The sequence below is a fragment of the Triticum aestivum genome, chromosome 4A, assembly GCF_018294505.1.
Source record: "Triticum aestivum cultivar Chinese Spring chromosome 4A, IWGSC CS RefSeq v2.1, whole genome shotgun sequence".
Lineage (NCBI taxonomy): Eukaryota > Viridiplantae > Streptophyta > Magnoliopsida > Poales > Poaceae > Triticum > Triticum aestivum.
Window position 1 is genome coordinate 353,140,558 of NC_057803.1, and position 23,964 is coordinate 353,164,521.

Sequence of the window (23,964 nt, forward strand, 5' to 3'; positions counted from 1 at the left end):
CTGGATGATAATTCCCATGTGTCCTCGGGAGCGTTTGCTTCATATAAGAGTTTGTCTAGGCTTGTCCTTTGATACAAAAAGGATTGGGCCATCTTGCTGCACCTTATTTACTTTTATTACTTGCTACTCGTTACAAATTACCTTATCACAAAACTATCTGTTACCAATAATTTCAGTGCTTGCAGAGAATACCTTACTGAAAACTGCTTATCATTTCCTTCTACACCTCACTGGGTTCGACACTGTTACTTATCGAAAAGCTACGATAGATCCCGTATACTTGTGGGTCATCAGCGCCGGTCCGCGCCGCCTTCGTCCGGCGGTGTGTGGGCCGCCTGGAGTATGCGGTTGAGGTCTTCTGGGGCAGACGGCGCTGCCCGGGCGGGCCAAGAAGCCCAATGATCGGCGTGGGTCCTTGGGTCGTCCGACATCGGAACCGCGTGGTGTCGACGGGTCGATTGACGGAAGAGGGGCTTCGGCGCACCCCTACCTGGAGCGCCAAATGTTGGATTGCAGGTTCCGGTTAACCCTTGAGGTTCGAACTCCGGGGTGCGCACAAAGAACACTCTCTCCCTAGCTCGCTCGCTCAACGATCTCACGGCCTAGCTTGACGAACCCAAGGAACAAGAGACACAAGGGTTTATACTGCTACCTCGGGACTCCTCGTCTGTGCTTGCCTCTTTAGCACAAAAGAGGAAACTGGTACACTGCGCCCGTTGGTGCCCGCCTGGCCTTGGTCATCATGGCCCACGTCATGTGAACCTCACGAGGTGCCCCTTGCATAGAGATCTCCACTCCTCGGGAGCCAGCCTAGTAAGGCTGCCCTTAGGGAGGTCTTGGCGATGTCCGCCTCGCGAGGCCTGGCCCCTCATGAGGATCTTGAGCTACTGCTGCTGAAGATGGGCCATACCAGGCCATTGGTGGAGCCACGCTCAAGCCCGCAGGCAGGCAAGTCTGGGCACCCCCGGGCACAGAACACTGACAACCGCCGCTGGAGACGCGGTTTCCGAGCAGCTTCGATCACCTTTTGCCGTGCTATGGGTACGAGCAGGTGCACCAGAGCCTCCTCTTGCCATCCCTCCGTCTCAGAACGGCCGTCATGCCCTCCTCGCCGGCGTGCCCACCGGTGACCATCGCCGCTCCTCTGTTTCCCTCTCTCTCTCTCTCCCCAGATCTGACGCATCGGGCCCGCTGTCAGCCTCTCACCACGCCCGAAGTGGTACGAGTGGAGGCGTATTCTTTGAATACACCTTCGACATCACCCCCTGGATTTTCTTTTTATTCAAATTTGACCAGAAACTTTGACAAGCCATAACTCCTAATCTATAAGTCCAAATGAGTTGGTTCTTATTGCATTAGTTTTGTATTGAAATATTCTAGAAGCACACCAAATTTGAGATTTTTCTCTGCTGTCTAGAATTTCTGGTGAATGTCAGAAGGGTTCTTGATATTTTCTTTTTATATTTTTAATTATTTTCAGAAGGAGAAGCTTGCCTTGAGGAGAACCAAGAGGAGTGTGACCCTCCTTTGTGCTAAGGCAAGCCACACAAATATTTGCATGGTGTGATTTCAATAACTATGATATTTCCACTTGAATATAGTTTATTTAAAGAATTAAATCATTTAATAAATATTGCGCATGCTAGTTCAATTGTTATGCTTGAATTTCTTAGTTTGATGTAGTGCTTGAGTGCATGGACTAGTGTGATGCAGTAAAGTTATTTTTGGATAGCATGACTATGGTTTGATTACGATCGGTATTATTTTCATAAATGATTTATCATTTTCACCATGCTATTGTCATAACTAAAAGTGATTGGGTTAAAACCAATGAGTTGAAACCAGTGTCTCTAAAGGGATTAGTAGTGCATGCAAAATGATTCTATGATGTTGATCCATTTCATTTCAGTGCTATGTGAATATAGTTGCATGTCAGATAGTTGCATGTTCATGGCATACTATGACTCCAGTTATTCTATTTCAAGTGAAACCGAAAGCTAATTCAACTTGAACTAAATGTTGATCGAGTCATGGTGCCACCGAATCGAGCTTCCCAGTGCAACCACATTTAGAGACATTAAAACTGCACACTTTTCCAGCCCTCTTAGGCCATCAACGTTCCTTGCCGTCTGATCGTCAAATTAAGCATTTTTGGCCGTCGGATTAGGTGTGAATCACGCCTAATCTCGTTTCGTTTTTTTGAGACCACCTAATCTCGTTCGCTAATATCGATCCCACACCGTACTGGGCCACTGCTCCGGTAGCTTTTTTGGACGTTCTGTGTTAAATTGGGCCCAATGAGCTGTACTGAGTCTCCTCTCTTCACCCAAGGCGGATCGATACGCAGGCTCGCACAACCCTCTCCTCGACTCCTCCTCTCCCTGACCTCTCTCCTCTCCTCCCAATCTAGGCGGCTGCACGAATCCTTCCCAGCAGCGCCGCTGACCACAACTTCAACCTTGACCAGCAGCCCCCCTCACTCGTTCTCTACCGCTAGTGGCAACACACATAATGAAACGGCGGCGCCATCTCCGCTGATTTGCCTACCACGACGGTGTGCTCGGAGCCGTCCTTCAAGGTGGAACACGACCACCCCTGCCATCTATCCCTCTAGGAGGATCCTAGGCCTTGTGGCTCTGGAGCCCCTTGTAGGTGCACAACCAGGACAAATGTGCCATAAGCATCAAGGGATTTGGGGCACTTATCTGCAGGACATGACACCTTCTCCTATGGACGTTGATGTCAAACCCTACTCCCAAGGTGACCATACAATCACATTCGTACAATTTTCCAAAACCGTGTTTCTCATTGTCTTGCACTCGCTTCCGTACAATATTTCATTTTTATTTTGTTTTGAAAAGCGGACAATATTTTCATTGAATCTGTGACTTTTCTCCTGTACTAATGGAGAAATTTACAGGTCCAAACTTTGTGCTATGAAGTAAAGGAAATATTTTTGGAGGAAACTAATGTTCATGTACGGTATCTTTCCCACAATTTTGCAATGGCGCCATTTTATTAATATAGTTAATTGATTGTTACAAAATACAAGGATGGTTTCCTATGTTCAGTTTTAGTAACATCATGCCATCATCCTCATAGTTTTGTTCTGCACTTGTATTTATTAATGTTCTATTCAGTTTTCTTGTGTGGAAGCGACCAACTAGAAAAGGCAGGACGGGTCCCTTAATAATGATCATGTTTTCGTGCTACGCACAAGAAGCTGCTTGCTCCGAGTTTTATTTCACGAAGCATACTTCAATCTTTGATACAAGTGGACAATAGTGTTAGTGTCGGCCTGTATTGGTTGCTGCTGCAGGATTACATGAATCATTTTTCTCCAGAATTGTTGTGTCATCCGAGCATTTTACTCTATACAGGTATGCGACTCGAAATCTCTAAAATTGTAGCGACCCGACTCGGTAAGAGACGAAGTCTCTGTGCTTACCGTGCTAGTCCCTGGATCGACTTCCTAGCACACACATCACTCGATGAAATAACAGAAATAACACACATCTCTTTATTACATCGATAGTCCAGGAGCAATACATTTATTACAAAATAGGGCATAGAGCCAATAAGCAAATACTGCGGAAGCAAAGAAGTAAACGAGTCCAACTCCATGAGCAAGGTTGAGTGTAGAACATCGACCTATCACACCTTAATCCTTGTCGGATATATCTGCAACGTGATAAGTTGCAGCCAAATGGGTCAGTACATTGAATGTACTAGCAAGTCACATCATAGTGTAATGAACCTACTTTTACATGCAATTTGGCTGGTGGAAAGCTCTAAGTTTAGTTTTTGCATAAAGCTAGTTTTTCCTATTAGAAAAGATGTTATTCTACCACTACACATTTGCATAGGATTAGTTGGCAAACCCAACTCCATCCGTCCCCAAGTTTCATTTAAAACCCTGCTGTTTAATTAAAGGTGAGGAGATCTCCCAGCATTTCCACTACTAGATGCTCAAGTTGTCTGTAACCGGGGACACGGCTAATCGATTAGGTTGAAACTCTATAGAGGCTATGCACTTTTCCCCACAAGACTTGACCACCTCCATGATCGGAAGATCGAGACATAGCCTTTCGAAAATGTTCCCCCTTAACCCATGGATAGGCCGGTACACCTACATCATTGTACATCTGCTAGCCCATCCCGAAAGGGGTCACACTAACTAAACTAAGACAGAGCCCATATTGGCTTGTGGCTGCACACGTAACCTTCTAGACATGGTAATACGATTGATCTCTTTGAGCCTGAGCGGACGGTCCACTAGTGGTGCACCACCATGGATTTCCCATGCGTGCCCCACTGTACTTCGCCACCATTCCCACAAGTTTCCGCCCAGGTAGTTCATTAATTAACATAGGTCCTATTTACTACATTGTCACTCAAACTTTACAATGATCACTCCCCAATCCACGTCTACTTAGCATAGCAACATAAAGTAAAACGATGGTGACAAAGTTATATGGTTCAGACCTACCTCAATGAACTACTGGGTGAAAAGCAAAGTCATGCGGCACCAGTTTCCTACCATGCAGTCCTACCGCAAAGAACTAAGTGCATAATAAAAACATAGGTAATGAAACATGATCAAGATGCAACTTGCCTTGGTACTGCTGGTTGAATTCTAAAGACTGATAATATTCTACTTCGCACTCTGGGCAATCTATCGCAAAGAAGATAACAAACATAAGCAACATTCCAGAGAACCAAAAGAACATGCATAGCAAAAAGTCTCGGAAAAACCAAATGAACATACAACACACTAAGCTACTACAGAAATATTCTAAGTGCAAAACAACATAGGCCTATGGTTCAAAGAGTGATGTGAAATATAGTGCATACTATGCATACTAGTAAAATATTAAAGGGCAGATTCTAGTGTGTGAAAAATTATTGTGACAAAGGTCCAGGTGATAGGGTTTGCTACGGTGACAACATGCAAAAGGAATCAACTTAATCGGAGCTACAGTTTGGGAGATATGGCTATTTGAAGTTTGAATTCGAATCTGAATAAATTCAAATTTGAATCTGACAAAAGTTTGCAAAAACTATGCTACTGGATAGATCTAAACAATACGAAGAATTTGCCGCTGGTTTCATCGAGTTTGGATCTACGGATTAAAAGTTATGGCTAATCTAAGATCAAGGACTAATCTGTTATTTACAGGGACTAAATGGTGAAGAAAAACTACCGCAAACAGGTCCCTGGCGACGTGGCGGCTCCTAGCTGGCCGAGCAGGGTGCGCTGCGGAGACTATACGGTGAATGGCTGCCAAATAAGAAAAAACAACGGCGGTGGCTAACTAAAGAAAACCGATGCTCGGTTTAAATAAACCGCACGGTCTAAGGGAACCGCAGTTAACCGCGTACCTCTTTGCAAAATAAAAAAACAGACCTAATCTAATCTGGACCGTCCATGGTAGATCGAACGGTGAGGGTGGGGGGTGGTGGCTCACAATGGTGGTGGTGATGGCTGGCGACGATGAAGACGGCAGAGCGGCGTCGGTGACGGAGGGGGCGGCGGCTGCGGTGGTCCTCGGCGTCGGGGAAGAAGACGGGGAGGTGCGGTGCGTCAGGGCGTCCGGATGGTGGCGTCGGGGTGCGTCGGCGGCGTCCGAACGGGGCGGGGCGAAGACGGCGGCCTTCGGTGCTCCGGCGGCTCCGGCGTCGATGGTGCGGCGTCTCCGACGGAACCTAGGGGAGGAAAAGGTGTCAAAGGGGTGCGCCTCGGCGGGCTAATAAGTTTTACAGAAAAGGAAGGGTCGGAGTGGTCTACGGGTGACGAACTGCTCCGGCGAGGTGCGCGGCTCTGGCGAGATGCGAACGGGCAGCGGGGCGTGGGGAGAAGTGGGACGGCGAGGTCGACAGAGGGGAGCTCGGGGCATTTATAGGCGAGGGGAGGGCGTGCGGGTGCCGCGGATATGCATTATCCGCGAGGGCCTCGCCCGGCGGTTGCGGGAGCACGGCGGCGAGCTCACCCGAGCGGGGAAAGCGGGAGGTTGGGGGAGATGAGGTGGAGCGGGGCCCACCAGTCAGTGGCGGCGGCGTTAGTGAGCGAGGGGGGCTGTGGGCGGTTGACCGGTGCGGGGGATTTCGGGCGCGCGGGCGGCCATGGGCCGAAATGGCCAGCTGGGCCGGTCGGGCGCTCCTGGGCCGAACCCAGTTTCGGTCCAGGCTGCGTGCGTGTGTGTGTGTGTGTGTGTGTGTTTAACTGGAGATTAAAGTGCTCATAACTAATTCAATTGAATTTATAAAAACACTAAATTTATTTCTAAAATAACTACATAATATTTAGAGCCTAATGAACATTAACTTAAGCACAGAACATTTTGAAAATAATTTTCCTAATGCAACTAATGCACTTTTTGCAAATAAAATAAATACCAATCAACTCCAAAACTTAAAGTAATATTCAAAATAAAATTTCCCACTTTTTTTTATATTTTGAGGAAGTCTTCTTATCCCCTCTCATTTGTTTTTCCTCGATTGGAAAACTATTATTTGAATATTTCAAAAATTCCAAGATGTAAAGAAAAAATGATATGCATTGAATGATTCTATTAACATCCAAATTTAATAAAATTGGGATGTTACAAACCTACCCCCCTTAAGATGAATCTCGTCCTCGAGATTCGGGTTGGCCAGCAAAAAGGTGCGGATGGTCCTGCCTAAGATCTTCCTCTCGTTCCCAAGTGGCTTCCTCCTCGGTGTGGTGACTCCACTGAACCTTGCAGAACTTGATGATCTTGGTACGAGTGATTCTCTCTGCAGTCTCAAGAATCTTAATAGGCTTCTCCTCATAAGTCAGATCATTCTCCAACTGAATTGCCTCGAGTGGCACTGTATCTCTCAAAGGAATGTCCGCCATCTCTGCATGACACTTCTTCAGCTGGGAAACATGAAACACATCATGAACTCCCGACAAAGCCTCTGGTAATTCCAACTGGTATGCAACCTCTCCTCTACGTTCCAGAACTTTGTATGGTCCCACAAATCGTGGTGCTAACTTTCCTTTGACTCCAAATCTTTTAATACCTCAAAGTGGAGACACTCGAAGATATGCTCTATCTCCCACTTCATAGATCACTTCCTTGCGTTTAGCATCGGCATAACTTTTCTGCCTTGACTGGGCTATCTTAAGTCTGTCACGAATCAATTTGACCTTCTCCTCAGAATCCCTGATCAAATCAGGTCCAAACAACTTGCGATCTCCAACTCCATCCCACATCAAAGGTGTCCTGCATTTCCTTCCATACAATGCCTCAAAAGGGGCCATCTGCAAACTGGCTTGGTAGCTGTTGTTGTATGAGAACTCTGCGTAGGGTAAGTTATCATCCCAACTAGACCCATAGTCTAGCGCACACGCTCTCAACATGTCCTCTAGAATCTGATTGACTCTCTCTGTCTGCCCATCAGTCTGTGGGTGGAAGGCTGTACTGAACTCTAGCCTGGTACCCAAAGTTTCGTGTAACTGTTTCCAAAACTTGGAGGTAAACTGTGTTCCTCTATCCGATACGATGCTCCTTGGAACTCCATGCAGACATACGATCCTGGTCATATATATCTTTGCCAGCTTAGCACTTGTATAGGTGGTCTTCACTGGAATGAAGTGAGCAACCTTGGTCAAACGATCCACTATCACCCAAATGGAATCATAACCTGAACGGGTCCTGGGTAACCCCGTGATAAAGTCCATACCAAGTTTATCCCATTTCCAATCAGGTATCGGCAACGGCTGAAGTAATCCTGCTGGTTTCTGATGTTCTGCCTTTACTCTCTGACATACATCACATATTGCCACATACTCGGCAATTTCTCGCTTCATACCGGCCCACCAAAAACTTTCCTTCAAGTCCAAATACATCTTGGTATTGCCTGGGTGTATCGAATATGGTGAGTCGTGAGCCTCCTGAAGAATCAACTTCCTGATCTCCGGGTCATTGGGTACACAAATCCATTGCTCAAACCATATGGTTCCATGTTCATCCTCACGGAATCCTTCTGCTTTCCCTTTGCTCATCATTTCTTTGATCTCAGCAATACCTTGGTCCAACTTCTGGGCTTCTCTGATTCTTCCCAACAAGGTGGACTGCACCTCGAGTGCGGCAACATAACCTCTTGGAACTATTTCCAATTGAAGGTCTCTAAGCTCATCACATAACTCCTGAGGTAAACCTCATGTTGTAAGGGTATTAACATAACTCTTACGGCTCAAAGCATCTACCACAACATTGGCTTTTCCTGGATAATAATGCAGACTCATGTCATAATCCTTTATAAGTTCCAACCATCTCCTTTGCCTGAGATTCAACTCCTTCTGCGTGAAGATATACTTCAAACTCTTGTGATCCGTGTAAACATCACAACGATTCCCAATAAGATAGTGTCTCCCTGTCTTGAGTGCATGCACTATAGCTGCCAACTCCAAATCATGCATGGCATAGTTCAACTCATGAGGTCAAAGCTGTCGTGAAGCATACACTAGAACTTTCCCCTGTTGCATAAGAACACCTCCAAGCTGACGTGAAGCATCACAATACACCTGAAAGTCCTTGTGTACGTCAGGCAGGACTAACACTGGGGCTGTAACCAAACGCTTCTTCAACTCTTGAAAGCTGGCTTCACACTCTTCCGTCGAAACGAACTTGGTGTCCTTTTTCAACAACGCTGTCATGGGCCTGACAATCTTGGAGAAGTTTTCAATAAATCTCCGGTAATATCCTGCAAGTCCAAGGAAACTACGAATCTCGCCAACTGTGGTGGGTGCATTCCATTCTGTGACCGACTCTACCTTGGTAGGGTCCACTGCAATCCCTTCACCTGACACTACATGTCCAAGGAATCCGACTTCCTTCAGCCAAAACTCACACTTGCTGAACTTGGCATAAAGTTGATGTTCTCTGAGCTTCTCCAAAACTAAGCGCAGATGTTCAGCGTGTTCCTCCTCATTCTTGGAGTAAACCAATATGTCATCAATGAATACCACAACAAACTTATCCAAGGAACTCCATGAATACTTTGTTCATCATGTTCATAAAATAGGCAGGGGCATTAGTCAAACCAAAGGACATGACTGTATACTCATAAAGCCCATACCTTGTGGTAAAAGCTGTCTTGGGTATATCCTTCTCACGAATCTTCAACTGGTGATAACCCGATCGAAGATCGATCTTGGAGAAAACACTAGCTCCTTCTAGCTGGTCAAACAAGTCATTGATCATCGGTAGGGGATACTTGTTCTTGATGGTCACCTCATTCAAAGAGCGGTAATCCACACACATTCTCAAGGTTCCATCCTTCTTCTCCACTAAAAGTACTGGGGCTCCCCAAGGTGATGAACTCGGGCGAATATACCCTTTCTCTAGTAACTCCTTAATCTGTTTCTTGACTTCCTCCAAATCATTAGCAGGCATTCGATACGGCCTCTTGGAGATAGGCCCTGTGCCTGGCAGCAACTCAATCAAAAACTCAATCTCCCGATCTGGCGGCATACCCGGTAACTCATCCGGAAATACATCGGGATAATCCTTCACCACTGGTACTTCTTCCTGGACAACTCCCGTAAGAGAGTTCACCTGAGTCCTCTTAGGCTTAAGCCTGGATACGTACTTGATCCTCTTCTTCTCTGGGGTGGTGAGAAAAATCGATCTACTAGCACAATCAATGTTTCCCTCATACTTGGACATCCAATCCATCCCTAGGATTACATCCAACCCTTGCGATTCTAGTATAATCATATCTGTGGGAAAAACATGTCCCCCTATGTTCAAAGGCAATTGGAAACATCCCTGACTAGCCATAGACTCGGCTCCTGGGGAACTCACTAGAATGGGTGCCTTAAGAGCTATGGTAGGCAACTTATGTTTATCCACAAATCCCCTTGATATGAATGAATGCGATGCACCAGTGTCAAAAAGAATGAGTGCTGGAAATGAATTAACCAAGAACTTACCAATCACTGCGTCAGGCTGCTCATAAACCTCTTCCACATTGACATGATTCACATGTCCCTTAGTGAAAGGATTGGGCTTCTTGCCTCCAGAATTCCCATTGCCATTGCCATTTCCATTCTGCGCCTCAGGGCACTCATTGGAGTAGTGACCTGTCTTCTTGCACTTGAAGCAGGTGATGTGACTCAGGTCCTTCTTCATCGGTGTGGAAGAATTGAAATGCTGCTGATTTCCATTTCCTCCATTACCATTGCCCTGCTTGTGACCATGGTGGTTGTGTCCATTCCCTCCATGATGAATGTGGCCCCCATGGTTATGGTGATTCCCTCCAAACTTGCTAGTGATTGATCCAGAACTTCCTAAGTACGGGCTGTAGCGTGGTTTCTGTTGAACTCCAGAGTTATACTTCCCATGACCTTACTTCCTCTTATGATTCTCCATCTGCTGGTGCTTGCCTTCAAGAATGGTAACCTTATCAACCAGCTCCTGGTAGTCCGCAAATGTTGCCACAGTCAACTAAACTCCCAACTCATTGTTCAGTCCCTCCAGAAACTTCTCCTGCTTGGCTGCATCGGTGGCCACGTCCTCTGGGGCGTAACGGGCCAACTTACTGAACTCATCAACATACTGAGATGCCGTGCATCCTCCCTGGCGCAAGCTGCGGAACTCCTTCTTCTTCAGACTCATGGCTCCAGCTGAAACATGAGCAGTGTGGAACGCCCGCTGGAACTGAGCCCATGTCACATTCTCCATGGGGTAGGTGGTGGTGTAGTTCTCCCATCAAGCAGCGGCCGGTCCATCCAGCTGGTGGGCAGCAAACTTCACCTTCTCCGCATCATTGCATCCTGCCGTGGCCAGCTCCCTTCCTATCTTGCGGAGCCAGTCATCTGCGACGATCGGCTCCGTGCTGCTGGAGAACACGGGTGGGTTCAGCCTCAGAAAACGGGTAAGACTGTCAAACGGCGGTGGCGGCGGTGGGTTGTTGTTGTTGTTGTTGTTCTGGTTCTGGTTCTGAATGAGCATCTTCATAAGAGCATTCTGTTGCTGGATCAATTGCGTAAGCTCTGGCGGAAAGTTGAATCCGGGGTCACGTCTTGGAGGCATCTGATGGGTTTCAGAGTGGATGAGCAGTTAGAATAGAACAAGGCCTAGCGAGTAAAATCACACTACCCATATGCACATGATAGCAATAAAACTTCAAATCACTCCAATTCAATTTCAAACAAAGAGGTTCACATGAATAATCAAACCTAAGGTAAGCCATGTCACAAGATTTGACATGGTCTTACAATGAAATAAAACTAATCAGATAACCAAATCGAATTTCTAAACTCTCAGGGTGGTATAAAACCTAACTCTCATCAGATGAGGACCAGTCAACCATGTCGACATCGGGTGTCCTTGCATCGCTCTCCGTGTCGTCATCTCCGAGCTCATCATTTTGGTCCCTCTCCTGGCTGACATAGGCACCATACGAGTGATCCTCCTGGATGTTTTCTCCCTCATCCAGCTTCTCCTCGGCCTCCTCGAGCTCAAGCTTCAGGTCGTTGATCTTCTCCTGCAGTGCGTCCAGCTCTCCTTCTTGCTGGATGCGAGCGTCCTGGAGTTCCTCCTCTAGCTCGGCCTTGCGGGTCATGAGGTTCTTGATGACGACCATGTTGTCGGACAGCTCCAGCTCCATCATACGAATGTGCTCCTCCATGTCCTGGATATGGGATGCTATCGTCTCGTCCTCCAGGGTACGCACCACATCTCCATCTGCGTCGCGGCGTCCGTACATCACGAAGGAGGTCCTCTTGAGGTCTTCGTCATACACCTCCCGAATGCGTCCGAGAGCAATGTGAGCAGCGATACCCCTGCCCAAGCCCCATGTTGCGGTATCCACATGGAAATCAATGGGCTTGGTGCGGTTTCCGAGGATGCGTCCGGGGATATGAGCATCGATCCTCCAACGTGTCTCCTCGGGCAGGGTGGCTGTGAAGGTTCCAGTGAATGTGGGAAGCCCAATCTTCAGTGCTTCGTGATCTTCACCAGCTGCCTTCCAAAGGGCATGGTCTCATCGGGCTGCTCGAACTCAACAAGGGCGGACGACATCTACATTTTGAAAAAGAGAAGAAATTAGTATTGAAGCAGAGAAGGTACGAGACCAAAGGATATATATGGAAAATGAAAACTATAGTTTTTATCCTATGGCTTTTCTCCATTTCTAGGGGTCGCGTCCTACAGTCAACGTGTGCTCCGATACCATCTTGTAGCGACCCGACTCGATAAGAGTCGAAGTCTCTGTGCTTACCGTGCTAGTCCCTGGGTCGACTTGCTAGCACACACAGTACTCGATGAAATAACAGAAATAACACACATCTCTTTATTACATCGATAGTCCAGGAGCAATACATTTATTACAAAATAGGGCATAGAGCCAATAAGCAAATACTGCGGAATCAAAGAAGTAAATGAGTCCAACTCCACGAGCAAGGTTGAGTGTAGAACATCGACCTATCGCACCTTAATCCTCGTCGGATATATCTGCAACATGATAAGTTGCAGCCAAATGGGTCAGTACATTGAATTTACTGACAAGTCACATCATAGTGTAATGAACCTACTTTTACATGCAATTTGGCTGGTGGAAAGCTCTAAGTTCAGTTTTTGCATAAAGCTAGTTTTTCCCTATTAGAAAAGATGTTATTCTACTACTACACATTTGCATAGGATGAGTTGGCAAACCCAACTCCATCCGTCCCCAAGTTTCATTTAAAACCTAGCTGTTTAATTAAAGGTGAGGAGATCTCCCGGCATTTCCACTACTAGATGCTCAAGTTGTTCGTAACCGTGGACACGGCTAATCGATTAGGTTGAAACTCTGTAGATGTTGTGCACTTTTCCCCACAAGACTCGACCACCTCCATGATCGGAACATCGAGACATAGCCTTTTGAAAATGTTCCCCCTTATCCCACGGATAGGACGATACACCTACATCATTCTACATCTGCTAGCCCATCCCAGAAGGGGTCACACTAACTACTCAACTAAGCCAGAGCCCATATTGGCTTGTGGTTGCACACGTAAGCTTCTAGACATGGTAATACGATTTATCTCTTTGAGCCTGAGCGGATGGTCCACTAGTGGTGCACCACCATGGATTTCCCATGCGTGCCCCACTGTACTTCGCCACCATTCCCACAGGTTTCCGCCCAGGTAGTTCATTAATTAACTTAGGTCCTATTTACTACATTGTCACTCAAAGTTTACAATGACACTTCCCCATCCACGTCAAAGTAAAACAATGGTGACAAAGTTATATGGTTCAGACCTACCTCAATGAACTACTGGGTGAAAAGCAAAGTCATGCGGCACCAGTTTCCTACCATGCAGTCCTACCGCAAAGAACTAAGTGCATAATAAAAACATAGGTAATGAAACATGATCAAGATGCAACTTGCCTTGGTACTGCTGGTTGAATTCTAAAGACTGATAATATTCTGCTTCGCACTCCGGGCAATCTATCACAAAGAAGATAACAAACATAAGCAAACATTCCAGAGAACCAAAAGAACATGCATAGCAAAAAGTCTCGGAAAAACCAAATGAACATACAACACACTAAGCTACTACAGAAATATTCTAAGTGCAAAACAACATAGGCCTATGGTTCAAAGAGTGATGTGAAATATAGTGCATACTATGCATACTAGTAAAACTATTAAAGGGCAGATTCTAGTGTGTGAAAATTGTTGTGACAAAGGTCCAGGTGATAGGGTTTCGCTACGGTGACAACATGCAAAAGGAATCAACTTAATCGGAGCTACAGTTTGGGAGATATGGCTATTTGAAGTTTGAATTCGAATCTGAATAAATTCAAATTTGAATCTGACAAAAGTTTGCAAAAACTATGCTACTGGATAGATCTAAACAATACGAAGAATTTGCCGCTGGTTTCATCGAGTTTGGATCTACGGTTTAAAAGTTATGGCTAATCTAAGATCCAGGACTAATCTGCTATTTACGGGGACTAAATGGTGAAGAAAAACTACCGCAAACAGGTCCCTGGCCACGTGGCAGCTCCTAGCTGGCCGAGCAGCGTCCTCTGCGGAGACTATACGGCGAACGGCCGCCAAATAAGAAAAAACAACGGTGGTGGCTAATTAAAGAAAACCGACGCTCGGTTTAAATAAACCGCACGGTCTAAGGGAACCGCGGTTAACCGCGTACCTATTCGCAAAATAAAAAAAATGGACCTAATCTAACCTGGGCCGTCCATGGTAGATCGAACGGCGAGGGTGGGGGGTGGTGGCTCACAGTGGTGGTGGTGATGGCCGGCGACGATGAAGACGGCGGCGCGGCATCGGTGATGGAGGGGGCGGCGGCTGCGGTGGTCCTCGGTGTCGGGGAAGAAGACGGGGAGGTGCGGCACATCAAGGGCGTCCGGATGGTGGCGTCAGGGTGCGTCGGCGGCGTCCGAACGAGGCGGGGCGAAGACGGCGGCCTTCGGTGCTCCGGCGGCTCTGGCGTCGATGGTGCGGCGTCTCCGACGGAACCTAGGGGAGGAAAAGGTGTCAAACGGGTGCGCCTCGGCGGGCTAAGAAGTTTTACAGAAAAGGAAGGGTTGGAGTGGTCTATGGGCGACGAACTGCTCCGGCGAGGTGCACGGCTCCAGCGAGATGCGAACGGGCAGCGCGGCGGCTGTGAGCGGCGTGTGGAGAAGCGGGACGGTGAGGTCGACAGAGGGGAGCTCGGGGCATTTATAGGTGAGGGGAGGGCGTGCGGGTGCCGCGGATATGCATTATCCGCGAGGACCTCGCCCGGCGGTTGCGGGAGCGCGGCGGCGAGCTCACCCGAGAGGGAAAAGCGGGAGGTTGGGGGAGATGAGGTGGAGCGGGGCCCACCAGTCAGTGGCGGCGGCGTTAGCGAGCGAGGGGGGCTATGGGCGTTCGACGGTGCGGTGGATTTTGGGCGCGCGATCGGCCTTGGGCCCGTCGGGCGCTCCTGGGCCGAACCTAGTTTCGGTCCAGGCTGCGTGTGTGTGTGTGTGTTTTTTTTAACTGGAGACTAAAGTGCTCATAACTAATTCAATTGAATTTATAAAAACACAAAATTAATTTCTAAAATAACTACATAATATTTAGAGCCTAATGAACATTAACTTAAGCACAGAACATTTTGAAAATAATTTTCCTAATGCAACTAATGTACTTTTTGCAAATAAAAATAAATACCAATCAACTCCAAAACTTAAAGTAATATTCAAAATAAAATTTCCCAGATTTTTTATATTTTGAGGAAGTCTTCTTATCCCCTCTCATTTGTTTTTCCTCGAGTGGAAAACCATTATTTGAATAATTCAAAAATTCCAAGATGCAAAGAAAAAAATGATATGCATTGAATGATTCTATTAACATCCAAATTTAATAAAATTGGGATGTTACAAAAAATCAAATTCGTTGCTTTGCTCACTTCAATGGTAATTTCATAGTTTATATTACTATGTAATTCCTCCAAGTTTCTTTCATAGATTCAAATTTATTATGATTAAATTTATATCAAGGAAAAGTTTTCATCGTATTTTTGGTAGAATTCTCAATGTTCTATGTGTTTGTCCTTTTTGTTCCATTCAATTAGGCTTGAAATAAGTTCCACTGTTCTTTACTTCGGCAGTGTATTGCCTTGTTGTATCAGTGTGTCGCCAGACCTCATCTCCTACTATGCATGTGTGTTTCTTTGGGAATCGTCGCAAAGGATATTACAATGTAATTTTGCTAGATTTTTAATGACTTCAGTTCATTTGAATGTGGGACCTAATAGGTGACACATGTAATGTATTTTGACTTATCCACTTTTAGTGTAGGAGGCCTATGCGAGCCTGGAGAAAACTTTCAAACCATCTAATTGTAAATCCGTTACACGTATAATTTTTTATGGTATAAATCTCTAGGTTTCGATTACTTTACGTAATTCTAATTTTTAATTCAACAATTCCTTCCATATTATAACTCAGAAGTCTTCTATGTGTATCATATATTGAGTTTCAGATGGACACTAAGACAACATTGGAGCACCAACTTAATTCCAACGTAAATACATGATTCTAGAGTCCCACAGCTGGAAACATTTAGTACTTACCATTTTTCTCATTTCCTACAGTTTTTATTTCCATGGTCCACAAATGAGTTGATTAAGTGCCTGAAAGCAAACCAGTTGCTATATATACTTGAGCTAGCAAATAAGCAAGTACAATATACTAGAGTCTATGAATGTCTTGAATTTTGTTGCAATATATGTCAACCTCCAAATTTTATTTTGCGCATCCTGTAGATTATCTTTCTCTAAATCGGCCCTTTTCAGTTATGAGCAGCAATAGTACTGCACTAAGATTATAACTTAGGTACAGTTTTTGCTTTCTAATTCATGAGTGTCTCTGCTATTACTGGAGTGCAGACTCGGAATCTAAGTTTTGCCATGTGATGTGTAACACCCACAATGCGGCTATATCTCCCACATGTCGGGGCACGACTTAGACGCATAGCCGCATGGTAGGCTTATCGCAAGAGGGGTAATCTTTACACATCCCATGTATTGAATAAGAAAGGGATAAAGAGTTGGCTTACAATTGCCACTTCACACAATACATAAATATTTCATACAACATCCAAAGTACAATCAGAGGTCCGACTACAGAATCAAAATAAAGAAAGATAACCCAAAATGCTAGATCCCCGATCGTCCCAACTGGGCTCCTCTACTGATCATCCAGAAAAGAAACATAGTAATGGCCCGAGTCCTCGTCAAACTCCCACTTGAGTTCGGTATCGTCGCCTACACTGGTATCGCCGGCACCTGCAACTGGTTGGAAGTATCCGTGAGTCACGAGGACTCATCAATCTCACACCCGTGAGATCAAGACTATTTAAGCTTATGGGGAGGATAAGGTAGTGAGGTGGAGCTGCAGCGAGCACTAAGTATATATGGTGGCTAACATACGCAAATAAGAGTGAGAAGAGAAGCAATGCATGGTCGAGAAGCTATAAGTGACCAAGAAGTGATCCTGAAAACTACTTACGTTCAAGCAAAACACAAGGCCATGTTCTCTTCCCGGACTCCGCCGAAAAGAGACCATCATGGCTACACACGCGGTTGATTCATTTTAATTATGTTAAGTGTCAAGTTCTCTACAACCGGATATTAACAAATTCCCATCTTCCACATAACCACGGGCACGACTCTCGAAAGTTTATACCCTGCAGGGGTGTCCCAACTTAGCCCATCACAAGCTCTCACGGTCAACGAAGAATGTTCCTTCTCCCGGGAAGACCCAATCAGTCTCGGAATCCCGGTTACAAGACATTTCGACAATGGTAAAACAAGACCAGCAAAGCTGCCCGATGTGCCGACCAATCCCGATAGGAGTCGCACGTATCTCGTTCTCATTGCAACACCGGATGAGACATCCTACGAGTAAAACCAACCCTCAAGTTTCCCCGAGGTGGCCCCGTAGTATACTCGGTTCGGACCAACACTCAGAGGATCACTGGCCCGGGAGGGGGGGTTTAAAATAAAGATGGCCTTGAGTCTGCAGAACCCAATCGAAAGGTATATGGTGGTAGGTAGACAAATGGAAAAACCAAGGTTGGGCCTTGCTGGAGGAGTTTTATTCAAGGCGAACTGTCAAGGGGTTCCCATAACACCCAACCGCGTAAGAAACGCATAATCAAGGAACATAACACCGGTATGACGGAAACTAGGGCGGCAAGAGTGGAACAAAACACCAGGCATAAGGCCGAGCCTTCCACCCTTTACCAAGTATATAGATGCATTAAAGTAAATAAGAGATAATAATGATATCCCAACAATATCCATGTTCCAACATGGAACAAACTTCATCTTCACCTGCAACTAACAACACTATAAGAGGGGCTGAGCAAAAGTGGTAACATAGCCAAACAATGGTTTGCTAGGAAATGTGGGTTAGAGGCTTGACATGGAAATATGGGAGGCATGATATAGCAAGTGGTAGGTAGCGCGACATAGCAATAGAGCGAATATCTAGCAAGCAAAAATAGAAGTGATTTCGAGGGTGTGGTCATCTTGCCTGCAAAGTTCTTAGAGTTGTCGAAAGCTTGATCCTCGATAGCGTACTCAATAGGTTCCTCATTAACGTACTCATCTCCCGGCTCTACCCAAGGCATGAACATAAGCAAAGGAACAACAATCAACCACGGTGCAATGCACAAACAACATGATGCAAAACATGGCATGATATGCAAGACATGATATGCAATGCATATGCGTGCTTCGGAAGGGAAATATTGATCAAGGCATCAACTTGGCAAACCAAGTGTGCCGCTGGAAAGATGATATGATTTCGGTTGAAATCGATATAGAGATCATCGGAAACGGATGCACGGTTTGCAAATGGCAAGCAAAACAAAGATGGTGCAAAACTGTAATTAACAGCACGATGCCACTTAGAATTCAACAAGAAGCTAAGCTACTGCACTCCAACATAACCACAAAGCATATGGTAGTGATGTACGAGAGATGCTTGACAAAACATGAACACTGAGCTACGGCTAAAACACAATATAACCTGTTCAAACAAGCATGGAAAAAGTGCAAAAGATATCAGCTTCACAGACTTAGTGGAAATACTGACATGTCAAAAACAACATCAGGAAGCAATGTTTAGAGCAAGCAAACACCATGGTACAAGAACGTATCATAGCAAACAAAGGCATGACATGATTCTACTAAAATCATAGATCAAAAGTCTCTTAATGATCATGAGCGAAAAAGGCACAGAAGATATGATGGCACCCATGTAAACATAGCAAGATTTATTAACAGTTTCAAACTTGGCAGAAAAACAGAGCATGGCATAAATAGATTCACGAAGGCAACTTTGCAAGCTCATGCCACTCACCACAAAGCATTGAATGACAATATAAGCATACCAATAGCAAGATGACATGTTCATGAAGCTAACCATGGCAAGAGAAAGTTCATAGGATGCATGGATCACTAGCAACAACCATGGAAAAATTGATTAACATGTTAACATTCTGCCAGGAACATTTTATAGCAAAAGTAGAGCAAGAATAAGACATGCTAGACAACTCCATAATTGCAAACATGGGCATGGATGGATAGAGCATAACCACATGGTCAAAAAACCCTTACTGAAGTATCCCAAAATAAGCATGGATCTCACTGTAGCATCAAGTTTACATGGCATCAAAATAACAGCAGGAAAAGACTTCGCAAAATCCTAAGTCCCTGAAAACAGCAACATTGCGGAGGCTACTTTGCATGCTTGTGCTAGTCACCACATAGATCCCAAAAATACAAGACACGCACCTCTGTAAAGATGGCATGATGTAGTTCAAAACTCATGTAGACCTCATGCCCATATGAAGCACACATCAAATGCAACAAAAATGACAAAACCTCATAATCTGATAAGAACCAGCTCCCAACATTTTATAGCACTCTTGCATCAATGAAAAATACATCATAACATGCAGTAACATGCATGGCAATGCTTATACCATGAAGACCTCAATAAGGCGAACAATTTGATATATCATATGCATCATTTGGAACTACGAGCGCGGAGATACGATGCGATGAACATGGCATGAAAATATCAGGGGAAAAGGGACTTAGAAGAAATAGACCTCCCAGTTTCAGATCTAGGGTTTCCGTGCACGAGAACCGAGGTTCATCGGAGCTTCGCCGGAGTACTTGCCGGGGTAGAAGGAGACGGCCGGCGTCGAGGGAGGAGCTCGCCGGAGTGGAGGGGAGCGGATCTGTCATCGGTGGGGAGAGGCGGCGCAGGCGTGGAGGAGCGGCAGCGCGTGCGAGGAGGAGAAGGTGGGCTGCGCGTAGTGTGGCGGGGCGGCGCTGGCGCTCGGCGGTGGAGCGGAGGCACGGTGCGGGCGGCGAACGGGCGAAGGAGGCGGCGACGGGGCGCTCGGGTGCTCGGGCCCGGTTGCGGCTCAGGCAGGCCGGCCTCGGGCCGCAGCGGCGCGCGGTGGCGGAGGGACGCAGCCAGTCCACGTGGCGGTGCCCGATTGGATGCGGCGGCGACGAGGCAGACGTGGCGGAGCCGCATTGGTGGGGGAGACGTGGCTGGCTGATACGTCCGGCGGCGGTGTTTTAGTCCGGCGGCGCGAGGAGAGGGAGAGCTAGGGTTAGACTGCGATTTTCGGGGGGGGGGGGAGACATATATATAGGTAGAGGGAGTTTGGAGTGTCCAAATGAGGTGTAGTTTTCGCCCACATGATTGTGATCCGACGACGGAGGGCATGGAGATGGTTTAGATGGGTTATTGGGCCATTTTGGAGGGGTGTTGGGATGCAACACACAAGAGGCTTTTGCGGTTACCCGGTTAACCGTTGGAGCATCAAACGGCCTCCAAATGGAATGAAATTTGACAGGCGGTCTACCGGTGGTGTGCCAAGGCCACTTGGAAAATCTCGGTCCATTCCGAGAACGTTTAACACCCGCTGACAAAAAGAGACAAGAGGGGTGCGCCGGTGCATGTGGGAGTGTCGGATTGCAAAACGGACAACAGGGAAAATGCTCCGATGCATGAGATGAACACAAATGCAAATGCGATGCACATGATGACGTGATATGAAATGCATGACATGAAAAAAATGCAAAACGAATACAAAAACCCAACCACGAAGGGAAATCTCATAACTTGAAGCCGAAAAATGGCAAGAGTCGGAGTTACAACTATGGCAAGTAACATCCGGGGTGTTACATGATGCCACGACAACTGTCTGGAGAACACGACTGAACCTTATAAGCTAGCCTCAAGAACACAAAAGTCCATTCACTTTAGTTCTGCTGGTCCTCATAAATGCTCATGTTGCTTACTACAGTTCCGAGGTATATACAAGAAGCGAGGGTGCCAATCAGGATATAGACTGTTATGCTCAAACTTATTCAATATTATTGCAAAAAGTTTGGTAGTTGCCAGATGAAGTTGTTGAAGAGGACTCAAGTTTCATTTCAATAAAAAGTATTTGATTGACTATTTTATGAAATTAATTTCAGTACACTAATGCATGGATGCACGGGTTGCATGCTAGGTGTACTGACCTATTACACATATTCACATTTATTCCAGTTCACTTTTGTTCTAATACTCTTTGTTTTTCTCTTACACAAGAGACAAGATGTTACTTGCTATATCAGTTATGTTGTCATGCCACAGCCAGGTTGCTGGTCGACATTTCAATTTGGATTATATTTAATTCATACAAGTCTACCGACACCCTTTTCCATGCTGATGTTTTGGTAAGGCTTTTCATGTATCAAATGGAATTGTCGGCCTGTCACTTTCTTACCGCCTGGCTGGTCTTTAATAAAACAAGCAAACAAAACTGAATTATATGATTACTACATATCCATACTATGTAGGATATTTTTATTTGATAATTCTCACAAATTATAATCCTTGTTAGCACTCTTATCACATGAATGTGATGAACTCCGTGAGAAATGGCTAGGTGCATCAGGCCCACCCAGTTCTTTGTTTCCGAACATGGTGGCCCTTTAGGCTCTCACCTAATTCTTTATTTCTGAATATGGTGACCCTTTAGTAGAGGCTTGTGAATAGTTTGATAATGCACCATGTATACAATCTATGGCTTATTGCTTATTTTGTCTTGGTAGTACCGCTAAGTTGTATTTACAATCTAAATTGGTGTATATCTTTTATACCCAACCAATTTGAATATATGAAGCATGATTTTACCATGTGTATATGAGATTTCCTCATATTACAGACTAATTTATGGTTATGTTTATGCAAATTTAATATGTTTCATGTGATAATATATTTACGAAAATTCCTATCATTTAGTTGTACAAATAGACAGGCGCTGCAATGCGCGCCATCAGTGATCTAGTTTGTCTTTATGGGAAGGCCTTTATTCGGTCCGTTGTCATGCCTTTGGTCGGTGCCTCAAACGAGGGAAGGTTATGGGCGTGCGGTACCCTGACCTGGTAAGCAGACATAACCTTGTGTGCCCGCTGTTATTGTTTTGGAACCGGGTCCCCATTTGGGATCATTTATGTTTTGCCACGACAGTGGCGTTGGATGTCACGGGTTGACATCGGGGCCACCCATGGCTTAGCCCAAAGGGGAGTTGGTCGAAGTGGCCGGGAGAGTGTCATGGCAATGTGTTGGTTCTGTCGGAATGCCGTTGGTCCACCCGAATGGGCGTGCGAGGCCATGGATTCTGTGGTGTGGGTACAATATGCTAACCTCTGCAGAGTGTGTGTGTCAAATCTATCGATAGCCGCATCCTCGATTACGGACCCTGTTCATAGTAGGTCACACCATGGATCAATATAAATAATTTAATCTTGCACACTAAAGTTATATGATTTGCACTGGTTATGTGAAGAGATTGTTGAAACCATGAAGATGGTTGTTGATGGAACCAAAGAGTTGGCTTCCGTTGTGATCCGGGAGTGATCACCGTATTAACGAGATGGGTTACGAGGTAACCTGTATGGTAAGGAGTCCGAGGGACTCAGTGCACAAGCATGTTCACTTGATGAGTAGTATGTTGAAGCATTGCATTTAACCTGCTTAATTGTCATATTATTGTTTGTCATTATGCTTTCACTTGTTGTGAGCTTGCAAGTACATTCAATGTACTGACCTGGCGTGTCATGCCAGCTTTCAGGAAAGTCTTACGGATCGGAGTGCTTCCCGTGTCCACATCAGTGTCCCTGTGCTATGGAGTTCCGCTTCGTCGTCATTCTGCTGTCGTGTAGCTGTCATAATCAAGGCCCCGTTCATGTTCATTAAATAATGTACATACTGTTCAGCCACACCGTGTGTGCCGTTTGGCCCTGCTATCTGATGTAATATTGAACCTATGCTTCCGCTAGCATCAATAAAGCAGTTGTTTTGTGTACCAAGTTGTTGTGTGTTGCCAGAAGACTAGATCTATGGGCTGGCAATGCCAGGTAGACCGGTTGCTCTGAGCTGGGGTGCCACAATGCTTGGTATCAGAGCCGCGCTGACTGTAGGACACGCTAGACCGCTGACGCATTAGTTCATTGGTACCTAGTTTAGTTTTGAGTGCATGTAGTGTTTTGCATGTGATTGCCGCATTGCATGCACTTGATTTATTGCTAGTTCTAACCGACTAATGGTTGTGAGTGTAGATGGCTCCAGTACCGTATGCGTGCCAGTTGGAGCTATCACCGTGCACTTCGCCGCACCTTCTTCGGAGCGTATGGCATCGCCTCTACCCTCACGGTGATGACCCGGTGTATCGGGTGTACCGGGAGCGCCTAGCAGACTCAGTATACGAGTATCACGCAGTGGTTACCTTGTGTTGCAATTCGGCATCTGGCTCTTACGCTCGTTTTTCTAGGAGTGGTTTCACTTCTACCCCCGCTCAGACTGTCTAGTTTGCTGCGTTTGAGATTCTCGTCGAGCTACGCTATAACGAGATCCAAATGCAGACCCACCCAGGTTTCTACTACTACTACTACTACTACCCATCCCTGCACGATGGTGCTCGTGTCCGCTTTCCTATCATTGATCCGGCGGTCGAGAGTCCCGCTACAACCTTTCCCGCTATATCACTGCTAGTTTTCTTCTGATTCACGAGCTGGCCCGAGAGCTGACTTGTGCTCGCACTGCTTTGGTGGCCGCTAGGTCCAGTCCCGCTCCACCTTCCATAGGATTTACGCCTATGTTCCACCAGTTTCTAGCTGATACGTCTCCGTCGTATCTAGTTTTCCAAATGCCTTTCCTCTTGTTTGGACTCTAATTTGCATGATTTGAATGAAACTAACCCCAGACTAACACTATTTTCAGCAGAACTACCATGGTGTTGTTTTTGTGTAGAAATAAAAGTTCTCGGAATGGAATGAAACTTTGCAAGGATTTTTTATACAATATATGGGAATTTCTGGAGCCAAAAACCACTGGAGGGGGCACATGGGTGGGCACAACACACCATGGA